The sequence below is a fragment of the Macrobrachium nipponense genome, chromosome 31 (genome assembly GCF_015104395.2).
Source record: "Macrobrachium nipponense isolate FS-2020 chromosome 31, ASM1510439v2, whole genome shotgun sequence".
NCBI lineage: Eukaryota > Metazoa > Arthropoda > Malacostraca > Decapoda > Palaemonidae > Macrobrachium > Macrobrachium nipponense.
This window is the reverse complement of record NC_061093.1, coordinates 49,917,773-49,934,497: the sequence shown is the minus strand read 5'-3', so window position 1 is coordinate 49,934,497 and position 16,725 is coordinate 49,917,773. Positions and strand designations below refer to the sequence as shown.

Genomic DNA, 16,725 nt, shown 5'->3' with positions numbered 1-16,725 from the left:
TTTTTTCGTTTTATTCTACATGAAATTGCACACATTTTCATATATAAAAACTTTATGAAATGCCTAATATGAAATGGAGCAAATATTCCGAGAATGGGACTTACGCATTTCGGAGATTTGTGGCGGAGAATCCGCGCGCGGAGGTAAGGAAAGTTTTTTTTTAAAATTCACCATAAATTTAAATATTGTGCTAGAGACTTCGAATTTGTTTCACAATGAAGATAAATGACTGAATATTACTAGACTGTAAGAGTTTTATCTTACAATTGCGTTTTTTTCGACCATTTCGGTAGAGTCAAATTTGACCAAACAAAGTGGTTTTTTTTCTATTTATCGTGATTTATATGCAAATATTTCGAAAATGAGAAAAGCTACAACCTTCAACTATTTTTTGTTGTATTATACATGAAATTGCGCACATTTTCACATAACATTTTATGTAACGGCTAATTTAAAATGGTGCAAACATTACCACAATCGCATGTATGATTTTTTCGGAAGAGTTACCGCGCGGACGTAAAGAAAATGTTATTTTTTTCATAAATTCACCATAAATGGAAATATTGTGCTAGAGACTTCCAATTTGTTGCAAAATGAAGGTAAATGCTTGAATATCACTAGAATATAAGCGTTTTAGCTTACAATTGCGTTTTTTCGACCACCTTTCGGTAGAGTCAAAATTGACAGAAGATTGAAAATTTGTCACTTATCATTTTTTATATGGAAATATTTCAAAATTGATAAAAGCTACAACCATGGGTTGTTTATAGTTGTATTGTTCATGAAATTGCGCACATTTTCATATATAAGACTTTATGTAACGGCTAATTTAAAATGGTGGAAACATTACCACAATCGCATGTATGATTTTTTTCGGAAGAGTTACCGCGCGGACGTAAGGAAAAAGTTTTTTCATAAATTCACCATAAATCGAAATAGTATTGTGCTAGAGACTTCCAATTAGTTGCAAAATTAAGTTAAATGATTGAATATTACTAAAATGTAAGAGTTTTAGCTTACAATTGCGTTTTTCGACCATTTCGGTAGAGTCAAAGTTGACCGAAGGTTGAAATTTTGGCACTTATCGTTATTTATATGAAAATATCTCAAAACTGATAAAAGCTACAATCATGAGTATTTTTTGTTGTATTCTACATAAAAATGCGCACATTTTCATATATAATACTCCATGTAACGGCTAATTTAAAATGGTAAAAAAATTATGTCAAAGTGACGAAATAATTTCAGAGATGTGTCACAGATACTTTTTAGTGCGCAAGAAAGAAATTCGCGCTTGCGCGCCTGCGTAACGTTGTAAACAAAACAAAACACCTTGATCCGTGAACTCCCAGCATCCCCCAAAGCGCGTGATTCAAGTGTTTTCGGCTGGTAGGCCTAAAAGTATTTTTCCGCGAATTTTTAAAAAAACTTTTGTATGTCGACATAAAATACGTCCAGTCGGCACCCGAGAGATGAAAAATGTCGACGTAAAATACGTCCAGTCGGCGTTTAAGGGTTAGCATAGCTGACTTCGTGATTACTGTCACCCAAGTCTGCTTCTGCTTTACTAAAGTTGCCAGCGAGGTAAAGAGACCTATATAGCTGGTGCACTCCAGATGATCTGTCAACAGGGGCGTGACCATAATGTGACTAGACCATATTGACCATCATTGCCATGAGGGCTAAAAGTAAAATAAAATCAAAAAAAATAAATAAATAAATAAATAAATAAATAAATAAATAAATAAATATATATATATATATATATATATATATATATATATATATATATATTATATATATATATCACCACCTGACCAACCTAGCCAAATTTAAGGTGTTTTAACTAAGGCTTAAGAGTTAAGAAGTCCGCCATTGGCGGCGACTCAACAACTAGATTAAGAGCTCTTCCTAACCATTTTCTACAGGATAGGATGAGTGGTACTTCTTGCCCCCAAGATTGTGTCTGCAGACACGTATGGCCCTAGCAAGCAGCAGATCTCATATGCCGTCTTCACATCCCACAGGGAGTGTGAAGCGAACACAGAGTTGCTTCGCTAAAACGTGGTACTCAGGATATTACTGAGTGCCATGCTCTGTTGAAATGCTTCCAAGGCCGCGCCCTCACCTCGTGAGCATTCAGATCAAAAGATTTCAAATCTTTGTGCAAACACGATGAAAGAGCCTTTTTGAAAGAACTTAACAATAAAGCCAGGGTGTTCTTTGATATGGGCAAGTCTGGTCTTTTTCGGAACATTGCAGATTGTCCGAAGGACTTCGACTTTCTTTAGTTTTATGTAGGTAAAACTTGAGAGACCCGACAGGCTCTTGCCCAATAACTTGTGCCATCCCTTGATTCCAAGATCCTGGGGTGTATCAACGCAACCGACTTAGTCAGCAAGAAACTCAGGGCTACTAAATGTCGCCTGATCTCGCACGAGTGTCTGACTCCGAGAAAACAGGTGAGACAAAAAGTAGATGGTGAGCAAGTTTCGAGATTCCACAGACCTCAAAGATCACGAAGGGCTTTGTTGTTTGACAGATGCAAATCTCTGAGCCCAAAGGCTGTCAACAACATATTTGCGTATTCTTTAATAGTTGTGACTAACAGCTTATCCCATTCTTCAGACAGAAAGGGAAGACGATAATCTTATTCCTGTCAACATCTCGATAGTCTGAACGTAGTCAGACTCAGAGCGGAGAGGTTTATATGTACCTTTCGAAGTGAGGCTGTTAGAGTAGACCGACTCTCTCGGAAAAGGTCCTTGGAAAGTGAACTAGGAAGGATGTGACCTCTGTGAATCCAGGATCTTGAAGGCCAACATGGGACGATCAGCGTCATTGTCGCTCCCTGTGACATCATAAATCATCTTATTACATTTCCTAAGAGTTTGAAAAAAGGGGAAAAGAGACTAAACATCCATCCCCGTTCAATACCATAGGATGGCGTGTAATGCTACCGCTCCCGGATCGAGAATAAGGGAGCAGAGTAGATGAAGCCTCTTTGTCCTCAACATAGCGAAGAGATGTATGAAAGGACGTCCCTAAAGTCTCCAAAACTCTCAACATACTTCTAATCAAAGATTCCACTCGGTGAAAGGACGTCCCTTAAGTCTCCACAACTCTCAACATACTTCTAATCAAAGATTCCACTTGGAAGTCAGTAGTTGCTGCCGTCGCTCGAGAAGATTCGTACGGACTTTTTGCAATCCTGTAACGAACCTCTTGAGGATCGTTACGTTCTATGCCTGTTGTCATAATAGGCTCTTTCTCGTAAATTCGAACAGGGACCGAGAGATGATACTTCTTAAGATATGAGAGAGCTGTGGAATTGTCCGAGTTGATCTGGACCACTGGTTCCAAAAACTCGTTCTTCAAGGACTGGAGGGACGACCGAATTGCTTCCAATTCTTTTAGATTATGTGCCAGGACATCTGAAACCCTCTCCAGATGCCTGGCACCTTCTCGCTATCACCTCAGGTGATACTTGAAGCACTGAGAGATGTTCAGAATCATTTCTAGATCTTGGATAATATTTCAGTTTTCCGTTAGGAAAAAACTGTAGAGGTCTGAATTGCAGTCTATTCAGGGAAACAAACTTCTTCAGGAAGGAAATGGTCCCCAGCAGGCTCATCCATTCCCTCACCGAGCATGCTTATTTCCCTAATAAGACTGCGCTTTACCTAGGCAGGAGAGCATATAATAGTGCAATGTCGCGGTAGACTCGTAGTCCTATTACAGTGCGGTAACGAGCACCGAAAGAAGAAAGATATCTCTGTTGAACATAGTTACGCAAAACAAAGGCAATGTTTATTCATGCATGTTAGAAATCCCCTCAATCTTAGGCTAAAGTCCGTGACTGTAGGGCAGAGATACAGTTAGTCAGTCAATCCCGCAGGAGAGAGAGACGTAACCGCCTGCACAGAGATACTGTTAATCAGTCAATCCCGCGGGAGAGAGAGACGTAACCAACCGCGCATGACAGTGAACTAGCTGGTACTGGCTCGGTTGGAGTACAGTGACAGCAGCTTACGTTCGTCGTCTCTTACCCTTATGCCTGGGTTGCCAGCTACTCTATTCTACGAAGGAATAGGTCTGTTATTTTTTAAGCAGAAAGAGACTCTCAAGCTGGTATATTTAAGTGAAACAGAAAACGCTAAATATAGAGCTGCGTTTGTGTCATCATAACACTACCATAAAGCGGTAAAAGATAAATCGGAAACTCCTGGAAGGCTGCAGGGAGTGCCGATTAAATGCCTTTAAAATAATAGACCTCTCGGTTGCCATCCATAGAGGTAACTACAGCATGCGTATATGACTTGAACCAACCAGTAGTAAAATAACGCAAGGCAAAATATGATATTGTTATGATACAATAAAGTTTGTTCATACTTACCTGGCAGACATATCTATAGCTGAATTCGGAAATATAGCTACATACATATCTGACAGGCAAGTTTCATGAACAAATCGTAGAGAATCGAAGCGGACAGCTCAAGCTTGTTATGTTATTGGACATAAGCGTTCATTGATGTAGTCTACAAGTCTATTTCTTGTACGAGTCTGCGATTGATGAATGAGAGCTCTTCCGAATCTTGTCAATAAGAGCTTATCCGCTTACGCAATATAAAGTTTATTGAGATGTTTGTCATGAGACACAAACCCATTTACGGGACAAAGAGTATTTTGTCAATGAGGGATACCCACTTACTTGACAAAACGATAGTAAATATATTGTCAATGGGGGAAAGTCACTGAATTGACAAAACGTATTCCAGGAAGTCGAGCATATTATTTTTCCGATTCCCGTATCAATCGAGGAAGGGGCAAGAATCCTGTTAAGAGACTTGGCTTACGGCAGGTAGGACCCCGATGTTCAACTTCAGCAGCGTAGTCCCGAACTAGGAACTAACAAAATCTATCATCTGAAAAGCCCTTTCAGATGGACTAAAAGGCTTGCAAAATTATCCTGGGAAGAGGAAGGAACTCTCCAACCAGCTTCCTCTCCCATATCACAACGAATGCCTGCTAACGCTTAATTTTATTGGCAGTATGGCAAAGGAAGTCCTGTCTTGCGCTTTCCTGAAGAGCGTCCTCTTGATGAGTGCCTTTGCAAGAATCCTACTGAACGTTGTCGAGCGTCATGACGTGCAGGACGTCGAGCTTTTACATACCCCGTAGCTGCCTTACCGCAAAGTCTTGACTGCGGTAGAGCAAAAGAGATCTTCCCTTGAGCTTTCCTTAACTCCATCCATCCTGGACTTTGCGAAAAGCAATATTAATTGACAGAGACCTCTTGAATTCACGAAACCCGTGGTCTTGCTAGGTTTCGAAGACGAAGTTGCCTGTTCACTTTAAGCTTCTTCCGAAGCACTGCTTACTTCACATTCTTTGCAGGTGAGGTAGAAGGGATCACCGAAGGTAGAGGTAAAAAATCTTTAGGCCCAAATCTAAAACAAGAGCTTGAAGAGTTCAACAGAAACATTCAGCCAGGTGACACACCTGGCGTGCGCTGGCGCGCTCCTGGCGTCCACTGGCGCACACTCGGCGTCCACTGGCGCGCATTCGGCGTGCACCCGCGCGCCTGGCGTCCATCCGAGCGTCCCGTTCAAGCCGAGCGTCAAAAGAAGCGTGCAGAAAAGCGTCACGCTCCTGACAGGCGTCAAAACAAGCAAGAGAAACTGCTTTCAGGGAAGAGCGAGAGACATCTCGGAGAGAAATCTGACTGCACGAAGCAGTCTCAAGAGAAAGGTTGATCGTGTGAGAATACGAGGGGTGAGGGGACCCCTTCTTACTTCTCGCTGCAACGCATGACGAGAGAGAGAGGACGTGAAGCGTCCTCTGCTATAAAGCTTCTACTATTTAGAGGGCGCGAGTCCTTCAGGATTCGTGCACGTGCACGCACTTTGGCAGCCTGGGAGTATCTTCAGGTCTGCCGAAGGCACGTCAGATCGGTGGGGGTTCCTCGTAACCCTCCTTCGGCTTTCGACATGCTCTCTCCCTGTGTTCCTGGGAGTCCAGCAGAGGTCCCGGCCTAGAGGCGAAATGAGGCCAATCTGACGCACCCTCCACTACACAAGGGGCACTGTCACTGCACTTAGCCACTTCACTTTTGCTCTCTAAAGGAAGCACTTTCGATTCTAAGTTACGAATCGATTCCAATATCAGAGAAAGGGCATTACCCTCTACAGACACTATTTCAGGGCCCGAAGGCAACACTACAGGGTTAGGAGTAGCAACTACAGAAGGAGGGTTAATAGGAGAAACATTAACTTCCTGTTTACCTGAAACACTCCTGGAGGAAGACCTCCTTAACCTATCACGTTCAAGCTTTCTAAGATAGGTCTCATACGCCTTCCACTCAGAATCTGAAAGACATGCACACTCCTTGCAGCGGTCCTCATACACACAATCATGCTCCCTGCAACTTTTAGCTACTAGGGTAAAATATCACAGCAGGCCAAACAGGCCACCTACATTCAACGCTTGCCACCCTCCTAAAAAGTACATTATAACGCGTCCTGACACCCGAGATGGGCATCAGTCGCGACTTGTTGTTGGTGAGAAACGGAGCTAAAGACCTCTACTCTCCTTTCGAAGTAAGTATTTTCTCCAAAGTTAGAAATTAAGGCCAAATTTTAAGATTTAAACAGAGGTATGAAAAGGGTGGCTACGGCAGTGGAAATCTCAACCAAAACGCTAGAAATTTTACTTACAACTAAAAATGTTTCGAAGATTGACGCCATCTTGATGTTTACTGGAGTCGCTTGTGTCAACAAACTTCCCATTTTTTCCTGTGCTAAATCTGCACCCACTTGTACCCATAGACGCTGGGGCACTTTCATCACAACAATCGTAAACCACCTCTTACCAGCATATCAATTATCAAGGGGACTACGGCATTCTTTAGGGCGTTTTGCGCTCTTCAATTGTTTATCAGTGTTGTCAATTGGTATGTGTTTACCCTCCAAACTAGGTATAAGACTTACACAAAACCGGGGAAATAGTGAAATTAGCGTATCTATTTGTATTATATATACGTACATATTACAGCAATTTTTATCATTACTGCATTACTATGACAACTAGAATTCATCGAAACAGTTTGTAAATACATCGCGTATGTATGACGCTCCACTAGATTGGCAACGATGAGTCATTTTTTCCTCACGCTCGTCTGCTCGTAAGTATACATCCGAAACATTTGTAATTTTTGGGGGTTAATTTGGTTGCAAAAAAGGGATAATAGACATGAATTAAATAAACATTTTGAAGTAAAGTTAAACTAAATATTGAGTAAAGTAAACAATTAAGGGAATAAAGCTTTGCATCTCATAATCAGTGTTGTCGTCTGCTGCTCGTAACTGTGTTTGCGGAGTGAGTGCTTAGGAACCAGGAACCACAGCGTGGTTCAAATGCACTGTGGAGTGAATTAAGACCAAAACTGTGTATAATTACAATCAAATAAGCACTGTGGAGTTTCAGATTGTGATGGCAGTAAGGAAATGGATAAAAACCACCGATTTACAAGGTAAGAATGAATTCAGTTCCAACCATAACCCCGGAAATAACAAGTTTCATACTTTCACTAATATAGCAACAAAATGGTTGTTTTATTGTGCTGATTACAACTGCAATCTTGAGTAAGATCAATAAACGTTACATATATACGCTAACATTGTTCAAATGAGTGCTGGGAAGGCTGGGGAAAGATGGTGGCCGTCACTGATGAGAACCGTCCATGCAAAACGTAGCCGCCATATTGGATTTCAAAACTGCCTTGAAAACATATTTTACGAAGAGCTCACATGCTTATTTTAGTTCATATGGGGCTTTCATATATCACATTATGTTGACGAAACTTCAGTCTTTTAAATGGTATGCTTAGAGTTGCAATTGTATTCTTGTTTCACCAATTAAATATCGAGTGAATAAGACCCGTCTACCGTGATGAGGGTTGGCCTGCCGTGGTGTTCTACCCTACACACAGTATGTGGGTCGTCTACTGAAGCTTTCAGTAGCCTACCTCTACACTCACTCCTAGAGCAAAACCTGGCGCTAGCGGAACTAGTCCCAGACATCTTAATTCAAAGAGAAATCAAAGCCAAAATCAATTACTAAATCCAGAAATAACGTGTGCCTAGCCACCGATCCAAAGTCAGATAACCAAAAACAACAAAAAGGGATACTCAAGTAGCTAAGGTTTCCAAAATCCAGACGGAGGTGCTGCAAACAGATGTTTACAACACCGGCGACAGAAAAAAATATGAATAGGAAATGGGAATGGTTCCTGATACCTGCCTCCCAGCGGCGGAATGGGTACTAACCACCTGGCCGGCCACTGCGTGTGCCGGAAGTTTTTGAAATTCTGTCGGACTTCAGAAAATGCAGCTATACCTAGGTATAGCCCATATATCTGACAGGTAAGTAAGTTTCATGAACAAAGCTTAAAATACTAGGTAGTAATAGGTACCTAGTGGCCTTAATTTCTATCTTTGGAGAAAATAGGGTAGAATATCACGACAGGCCAACCCTCATCACGGTGGACGGGTCTTATTCACTCGATATTTAATTGGTGAAACATGAATACAATTGCAACTCTAAGCATACCATTTAAAAGACTGAAGTTTCATCAACATATTGTGATATATGAAAGCCCCATACGAACTAAAATAAGCATGTGAGCTCTTCGTAAAATATGTTTTCAAGGCAGTTTTTGAAATCCAATATCGGCTACGTTTTGCATGACGGTTCTCATCGGTGACGCCACCATCTTTCCCCAGCCTTCCCAGCACTCATTTGAACAATGTTAGCGTATGTATGTAACGTTTATTGATCTTACTCAAGATTGCAGTTGTAATCAGCACAATAAAACAACATTTTGTTGCCTATATTAGTGAAAGTATGAAACTTGTTATTCCCGGGGTTATGGTTGGAACTGAATTCATTCTTACCTTGTAATCGGCGGTTTTTATCCTTACTGCCATCACAACTGAAACTCCACAGTGCTTATTTGATTGTTATTATACACATTTTGGTCTCAGTTCACTCCACATTGCACTTTAAACCCATTGCTGTTCCTGGTTTCTAAGCGCGCGCGCCATAAACACAATTACGTACAGCAGACGACGACAGACGACGAAACTGCAAAGTTTTATTCCCTAAACTGTTTACTTTACTCGTTATTTAGTTTTTAATTTACTTTGTTATTTAAAAATTTTGATTTAATTCAATTATATTATCCCTTTTTGTGCAACCAATTAAACCCCAAAAAATTACAGTATATTTTCTAACGTAGATTTAATTCATGTATATTATCCCTTTTTGCAACCAAATTACCCCAAAAAATTACAGATATTTCTAAAGTAGATAAAATCAAATGTTGTTTTCTAACGTTTTCGTACATCTGGCTGCCAAAAACCATAGAGGAACGAATACGGAAAAGTGCATAGAGGAACGACTACGTTTTTTTTTTTTTTTTTTGCTTTTTTGTTTTTGCTAGCACTTTTCATTGATTTCAGTCTTTATTAGTATTTTGAATTTCTTTAATGCCATAAATAAATGTAACCTTTAATGTTTGCATGCTTTAATGTTTGCATGCTAAGATGGCAAAATCATCGTTGCCACATTAGTGAGGCTTCACACTACGCCGTTCCATTATTATAAACTGTTTCCATGAATTCTAGTTGTCATAGTAATGCAATAATGATAAAATTGCTTTAATATTTATGTATATATACTTCCAATACATAGCCTAATTTCACCAATTTCAACGTTTTGTGTGTAGTCTTATACCCAATGGCAACAGAGAGAGAGAGAGAGAGAGAGAGAGAGAGAGAGAGAGAGAGAGAGAGAGAGAGAAAGGATAAGGCGGAGGAACTAAGAAGAAAAGGGTTATGGCGGTGATGGGGGGGGGGGGGGGGGGGGGGGGGGGTGGGGAGAGGGTTAGGTGGAGCTTTATACGCGTGTTCGTATCCATTTCTGCATAATGGAGTTTTTGTCTCTTGGTACAAGGACCAAGTTGTCCGTTATTCTTTACGATTAGTGATTCACGATACCCTTATAAATTACGGCACTGGGTGTAATGCACTATAGCAAAATCTCGTTCTGTTACGAGTGTTCGTTACAGAAATAGGTATTGCCCAAAAACGTGCTTGCACTGTCTCTGAAACCCATAGTAGACATGCTGCTTAGTTGTCAATCAAGTTTTTATAACCCAAGTATTTTTTACTAGCTAGCTATTGAATAAATTTGTATTTTTCTCAGTCAAAACATATGCCCCTCAATGCTAACTTTCCTCTTTTAAAAAACGACTTTCTGGTCATTGCAAATTCGGCCCCATAATTTCTTATGGTGCGAAAACAGACAGAGGCCCATGGACCGAAAACGATTGCGTCACACTACGGCGATAATCCAGCAGTAAAACATCTTCATATATCCAAAAAGTAAATAATAAAGATATGTATATAGGGGGAAACATCACGACAGGCCAACCCTCATCACGGTAGACGGGTCTTATTCACTCGATATTTAATTGTGAAACATGATACAATTGCAACTCTAAGCATACCATTTAAAAGACTGAAGTTTCGTCAACATATTGTGATATATGAAAGGCCCATACGAACTAAAATAAGCATGTGAGCTCTTCGTAAAATATTGTTTTCAGGCAGTTTTGAAATCCAATATGGCGGCTAACGTTTGCATGGACGGTTTCTCATCAGTGACGGCCACCATCTTTCCCCAGCCTTCCCCAGCACTCATTTGAACAATGTTAGCGTATGTATGTAACGTTTTATTGATCTACTCAAGATTGCAGTTGTAATCAGCACAATAAAACAACATTTTGTTGCCTATATTAGTGAAAGTATGAAACTTGTTATTCCCGGGGTTATGGTTTGGAACTGAATTCATTCTTACCTTGTATCGCGGTTTTTATCCTTACTGCCATCACAACTGAAACTCCACAGTGCTTATTTGATTGTTATTATACACATTTTTTGGTCTCAGTTCACTCCACATTTGCACTTTAAACCCGTTGCTGTTCCTGGTTTCTAAGCGCGCGCTAAGCCATAAACGACAATTTTCGCAACAGCAGTACGCAAAGACGAAACTGCAAAGTTTTATTCCTTACTAAACTGTTTACTTTACTCGTTATTTAGTTTAAATTTACTTTGTTATTTAAAAATTTTGAAAAATTTTATTTAATTCATGTATATTATCCCTGTTTTTTGCAACCAAATTAAACCGAAAAATTACAGATATTTCTAAAGTAGATAAAATCAAATGTTCTAACGTTTTTCGTACAGGCTGGCTGCCAAAAACCACCTAGAGGAATAACGAATAGCGTTTTTTTTTTTTTTTTTTGCTAGCACTTTTTCATTGATTTCAGTCTTTATTAGTATTTTGAATTTCTTTAATAATCGGGAATGCCAGAAATAAATGTAACCTTTAATGTTTGCATGCTAAGAATTGGGCAAAATCATCGTTGCCACATTAGTGGAGGCTTCACACATACGCCCCGTTCCATTATTATCCTGTTTAGCGTCCGCCCCTGATGAGCTCGCTGCTAACGTACCGTCACGCTTTTTTTGTATCAGCGATCATAGCACTGATGATAGTTTTTCAAAGTTAATATTGATTTTTATGCTTGTTATTCATACTGTAATTAACTGTAGGAAATTCTCTCTCTCTCTCTCATCTCATCTCTCTCTCTCTCTCTCGTCTCTCTCTCTCTCTCTCTCTCTCTCTCTCTCTCTCTCTCTCTCTCTCGTAGTCCAGTCACTCGGCAAAGAGAAGTCATCTTCACTCCCACAATTGGAAGAAAATTTTGTATCATCACTGGAGGATTCAGAACTAGAGCTCTCATCATCAAATAGGTTATCAATATCACACTCCTCATCTAGTATTTGATTGATCTCACCTGAAGAAATATGCCTCCTCTTTGGGACATTCATTGTGAAAGACGCGAAATCCAATTTGTCTCGGTAAACGCCCGAAGCGTATTGAAAGAAAACCAACATGGACAGGCAGTTTTCTAGCATAAGCGACCACCAGGAAAGAGTTGCCAGGCTGGAAATAAGTTTCCTTCCCATGTGCTGAGAGTGTTACCAAATGATGTTCCTCACTTTCTATATGAGTAAACGTATTATTACGGGGCTGACGGCTTGACAAGCACAGTTAAAGTCTTGAACGTAATATCCCGTTGAAGGCGCTACCGAGTAGATCGCGGTAAACGTATTATTACGTGGGTGACGCTTAACAGGTTATAAACTGTTTCCATGAATTCTAGTTGTCATAGTAATGCAATAATGATAAAATTGCTTTAATATTTATGTATATATACTTCCAATACATAGCCTAATTTCACCAATTTCAACGTTTTGTGTGTAGTCTTATACCCAGTTTTGGAGGGTCAACACATACCGAATGGCAACAAAGAGAGAGAGAGAGAGAAGAGAGAGAGAGAGAGAGAGAGAGAGAGAGAGAGAAAGGAAGGCGAGGACGAGACGAAAAGGGGGGATGGCGGTTGGAGGGTTGGTGGGGAGAGGGTGGTTGGAGCTTTATACGCGTGTTCGTATCCATTTTTTCTGCATAATGGGAGTTTTTGTCTCTTGGTACAGGACAAGTGTCGTTATTCTTTACGATTAGTGATTCACGATACCCTTATAAATTAAGGCACTGGGTGTAATGCACTATAGCAAAATCTCGTTCTGTTAAAGAGTGTTCGTTACAGAAATAGGTATTGCCCAAAAACGTGCTTGCACTGTCTCTGAAACCCATAGTAGACATGCTGCTTAGTTGTCAATCAAGTTTTTTATAACCAAGTATTTTTTACAAGCTAGCTATTGAATAAATTTGTATTTTTCTCAGTCAAAACATATGCCCCTCAATGCTAACTTTCCTCTTTTAACGACTTTCTGGTCATTGCAAATTCGGCCCCATAATTTCTTATGGTGCGAAAACAGACAGAGGCCCATGGACCGAAAACGATTGCGTCACACTACGGCGATAATCCAGCAGTAAAACATCTTCATATATCCAAAAGTAAATAATAAAGATATATATGCGCATTACGATTATAACAATTACATGTATAGCTGATAACAATCTGCATGAATAACTGGTAACTGTTCTGCAATGACAGTTGAGTATAGCATTATTTACAATAGTACGAAGTCAAGATGTTCGTGACGTCATAATCAGAACTTGAAAGAACGTTCTAATTCAGAAAAATAATTACTTAAATTTGAGTCAGAGTCGAGTTACTTTTTCAATAACGAATATTTTTCAAAATTAATCATCATAAATATGTAAAACTATTGATGTTTTACTACTTATTTAAAAATTAGCTAAGAGCACGCTTCTCGTCATCTTCTACCCTAAACAAAAGCTGTTTTACGCTGGCTTGTTGTTGGTGAGAAATCGTGTTTTCGATTGTTGTGATAAAAGTGCTCCATGCGTCTGTGGGTACAAGTGGTGTGCGGATTTATCACAGGAAATGGAAAGTTTTGTTGACACAAGCGACTCCGTAAACATCGAGATGGCGTCATCTTCGAAACATTTTTATTGTTGTAAGTAAAAATTTCTAAAGCGTTTTGGTGAGATTTCCACTGCCGTGGGCGCCATTTTCAGTACCCTCTGTTTAAATCTTAAAATTTGGCCTTAATTTCTAACTTTGGAGAAAATACTTACTTCGAAAGGAGAGTAGAGGTCTTTAGCTCCGTTTTCTCACAACAAGAAGTCGCAACTGATGCCCACTCGGGTGTCAGGACGCGTTATAATGTACTTTTTCGGAGGGTGGCTTGCATTGATTGTAGGTGGCCTGCTTGGCCTGCTGTGATGTTCTACCCTATGCGCATTACGATTATAACAATTACATGTATAGCTGATAACAATCTGCATGAATAACTGTAACTGTTCTGCAATGACAGTTAAGTATAGCAATTATTTACAATAGGTACGAAAGTCAAGATGTCGTGACGTCATAATACAGAACTTAAAAGAAGTGTACAGTACCTTAGAACTGGGTTATAGTACTTACCTTTCATTAGAAGCAAATCAGAAAAATAATTACTTAAATTTGAGTCAGAGTCGAGTTACTTTTTCAATAATTAATATTTTCAAATTAATCATCATAAATATGTAAAATATTGATGTTTTACTACTTATTTATAAATTAGCTAAGAGCACGCTTCTCGTCATCTTCTACCAAAACAGCTGTTTACTCCTGGCTTGTTGTTGGTGAGAAATCGTGTTTCGATTGTTGTGATAAAAGTGCTCCAGCGTCTGTGGGTACAAGTGGTGTGCGGATTTATCACAAGAAATGGAAAGTTTGTTGACACAAGCGACTCCGTAAACATCGAGATGGCGTCAATCTTCGAAACATTTTTAGTTGTAAGTAAAAATTTCTAAAGCGTTTTGGTGAGATTTCCACTGCCGTGGGCGCCATTTTCAGTACCCTCTGTTTAAATCTTAAAATTTGGCCTTAATTTCTAACTTTGGAGAAAATACTTACTTCGAAAGGAGAGTAGAGGTCTTTAGCTCCGTTTCTCACCAACAACAAGTCGCGACTGATGCCCATCTCGGGTGTCAGGACGCGTTATAATGTACTTTTTCGGAGGGTGGCAAACATTGATTGTAGGTGGCCTGGTTGGCCTGCCGTGGTAATCTACCCTACTTAGCTACCTAGTACTTCGAAAGGAGAGTAGAGGTCTTTAGCTCCGTCTCTCACCAACAACAACTCGTGACTGATGACCATCTCCGGTGTCAGGACGCGTTAAATGTACTTTTTCGGAGGGTGGCCAGCCGTGATAGCTAGTCGGTGTGTGCCAGCCCATCCGGTTGTTTTTACCCTAGCTAGGCGAGCGAATGCATCGCGAGGGGTTAGGTATTCTGTAGGCATAGTAAGCATTTCAGTGAGAATACGACCTAACCAATACTAATGTTCACCGAAACTCGGACGCCATGTCTTAACCTGGCAGGGGGAGGTTTCGCCCGAACCCACATGACAACCATTCGTCCCCAAGATCACCTGGTTAGCGTGTACAGTACCTTAGAACTGGGTTATACTTACCTTTCATTAGAAGCAAATCAGACAGAGTCACTCGTCTCAGTTGCTAGGAATATTACTGCTACTATCATCCATAAGTGTAGTTAAAACGAATGTGAGTAATAGCTATATTATATTTATGATCACACTCAAACACATGGTGAAAAAGTCAAGTCCTAGCACGCACTGCAATAGTAGTAGTAGTACTAATTTTACTTTGTGTATTTCCTTTAAAACGGCTCCCGAGAATGGATGTACTACTAAAGTTTCTTTGTGATACTAAATGCTTTGGATAAATTCTTTTATATTTTCAAATGCTTCTCTAAACCGATCTGGCATCAGATTAGAATTTATTTTATCTCTTTTTAAACTAAATCTGCCCTTGATATTAGATAAGCTGGACACCAAAGTAAGAAATGCTCTTCATTCATTTCTTCACTTTGCACATTTTGTTTTTGCTCACGCAAAATTTTTTGCCTCTCGTTTAACTTTGATGTCTTTTTTGGGGTATGTTTTTTTCTTTATCCACTTTCTATAATTCCGATAAATATTCAGTATTGACGTCTTACATATTTCTCTTTCCCATAGTTTTGTATCCAAGTTTTTATTATGTCCTTCATTCTTTGTAAAATTAAGCTGCTCAGACTTACATAGAATTAGAAATAACCACTAATTCATATACTTTTGATTTTCATAATCTAAGAGGACGGTTATCATGTTTTCACGCGAGGCTATTCCTGTTACTATTCAATGTCCAGTAACTGTTTCATGTCCAAATACTACTGGCAAAAATTTAAATTATCTCAATTTATAAGCAATTACATTATTCCATCCTGACCTTAAATGATTATAGAAAAGAGCGAACATTTTTTAAGAGGCATTAAATGACTCACAGAGGTAGAAGTTTAGACGAGTTTCTTTAAATTTACTGAAACCCCAGAGATTTAAATGGAGATGCATATTACTTCTGCAAGATGATAGCCTGGACAAAATCTAGTCATTCTAAACTTTATCTATCAAGTTTTTTTTTTTTAAATTTTTTTTTGTGGGAATTGTTGAGTTTTAACTATTGAAGTTATTCTATTGTGATATTCAGTGATACTGACTAGCATGCTGTGTCCCTTTTTAGGAAAAAAAAACTACCTATTAAAAAACCTAGCTTTAAGCTTGATAACAAAAATAATCTTAGACTATATAATGCTTGTGGAAGTAGATAGTAACTCGCGTCTTTCGGTTTGAGAAAGTCAATAATCCACAGCAAGCCAATTTCATCCCATTCAAAGCCTTACAACACTTAAAGAAAGTAAGAGATCCAAGAATTGGCAACCAAATAAAAGGTGATGCGGGTGCGTGAAAACTAATTCCCTGAAGTATATGACATAATGTGTCAAACGCTGACTATAAAACAAGTAGAATAAGAATGAGACAAACATGCAGATAAGTAACAGGACCTTTTAAATTACAGTGAATGGATCAGATTTATAGTAGCAAGAATATCATCTCTCACTAGACTAAAAAAAAACTGCATGGTTATCTTTGTCATATCTTATAGTAATCTACTACATACATTTTTTAATACTGTTCAGTTCATTGTCTAGTTATTTCAAATTTGTCTTATGAATTAAATCGGATTTGATATTTAAATCTATTGGTAACATCAGAAGTAAGGGCCA

The 16,725-nt window shown here is 39.2% G+C and overlaps 1 protein-coding gene across 2 annotated transcripts in view; it reads right to left on the bottom strand.

Moving 5' to 3' along the window:
* LOC135206959 (DNA-directed RNA polymerase I subunit RPA1-like) overlaps positions 1 to 15,148 on the bottom strand; it is a 38,952-nt gene extending 23,804 nt beyond the window's left edge. The window contains exon 1 of one of the 2 annotated variants that reach the window (XM_064238513.1): positions 15,077 to 15,148. The gene's annotated coding sequence lies outside the window, so the exon portion shown is untranslated. Of the gene's footprint in view, positions 1 to 14,044; positions 14,067 to 15,076 lie in introns of those variants that run through there. The other variant, XM_064238514.1, reaches the window with a different exon arrangement.
* Between the last annotated feature and the right edge of the window lie 1,577 nt (positions 15,149 to 16,725).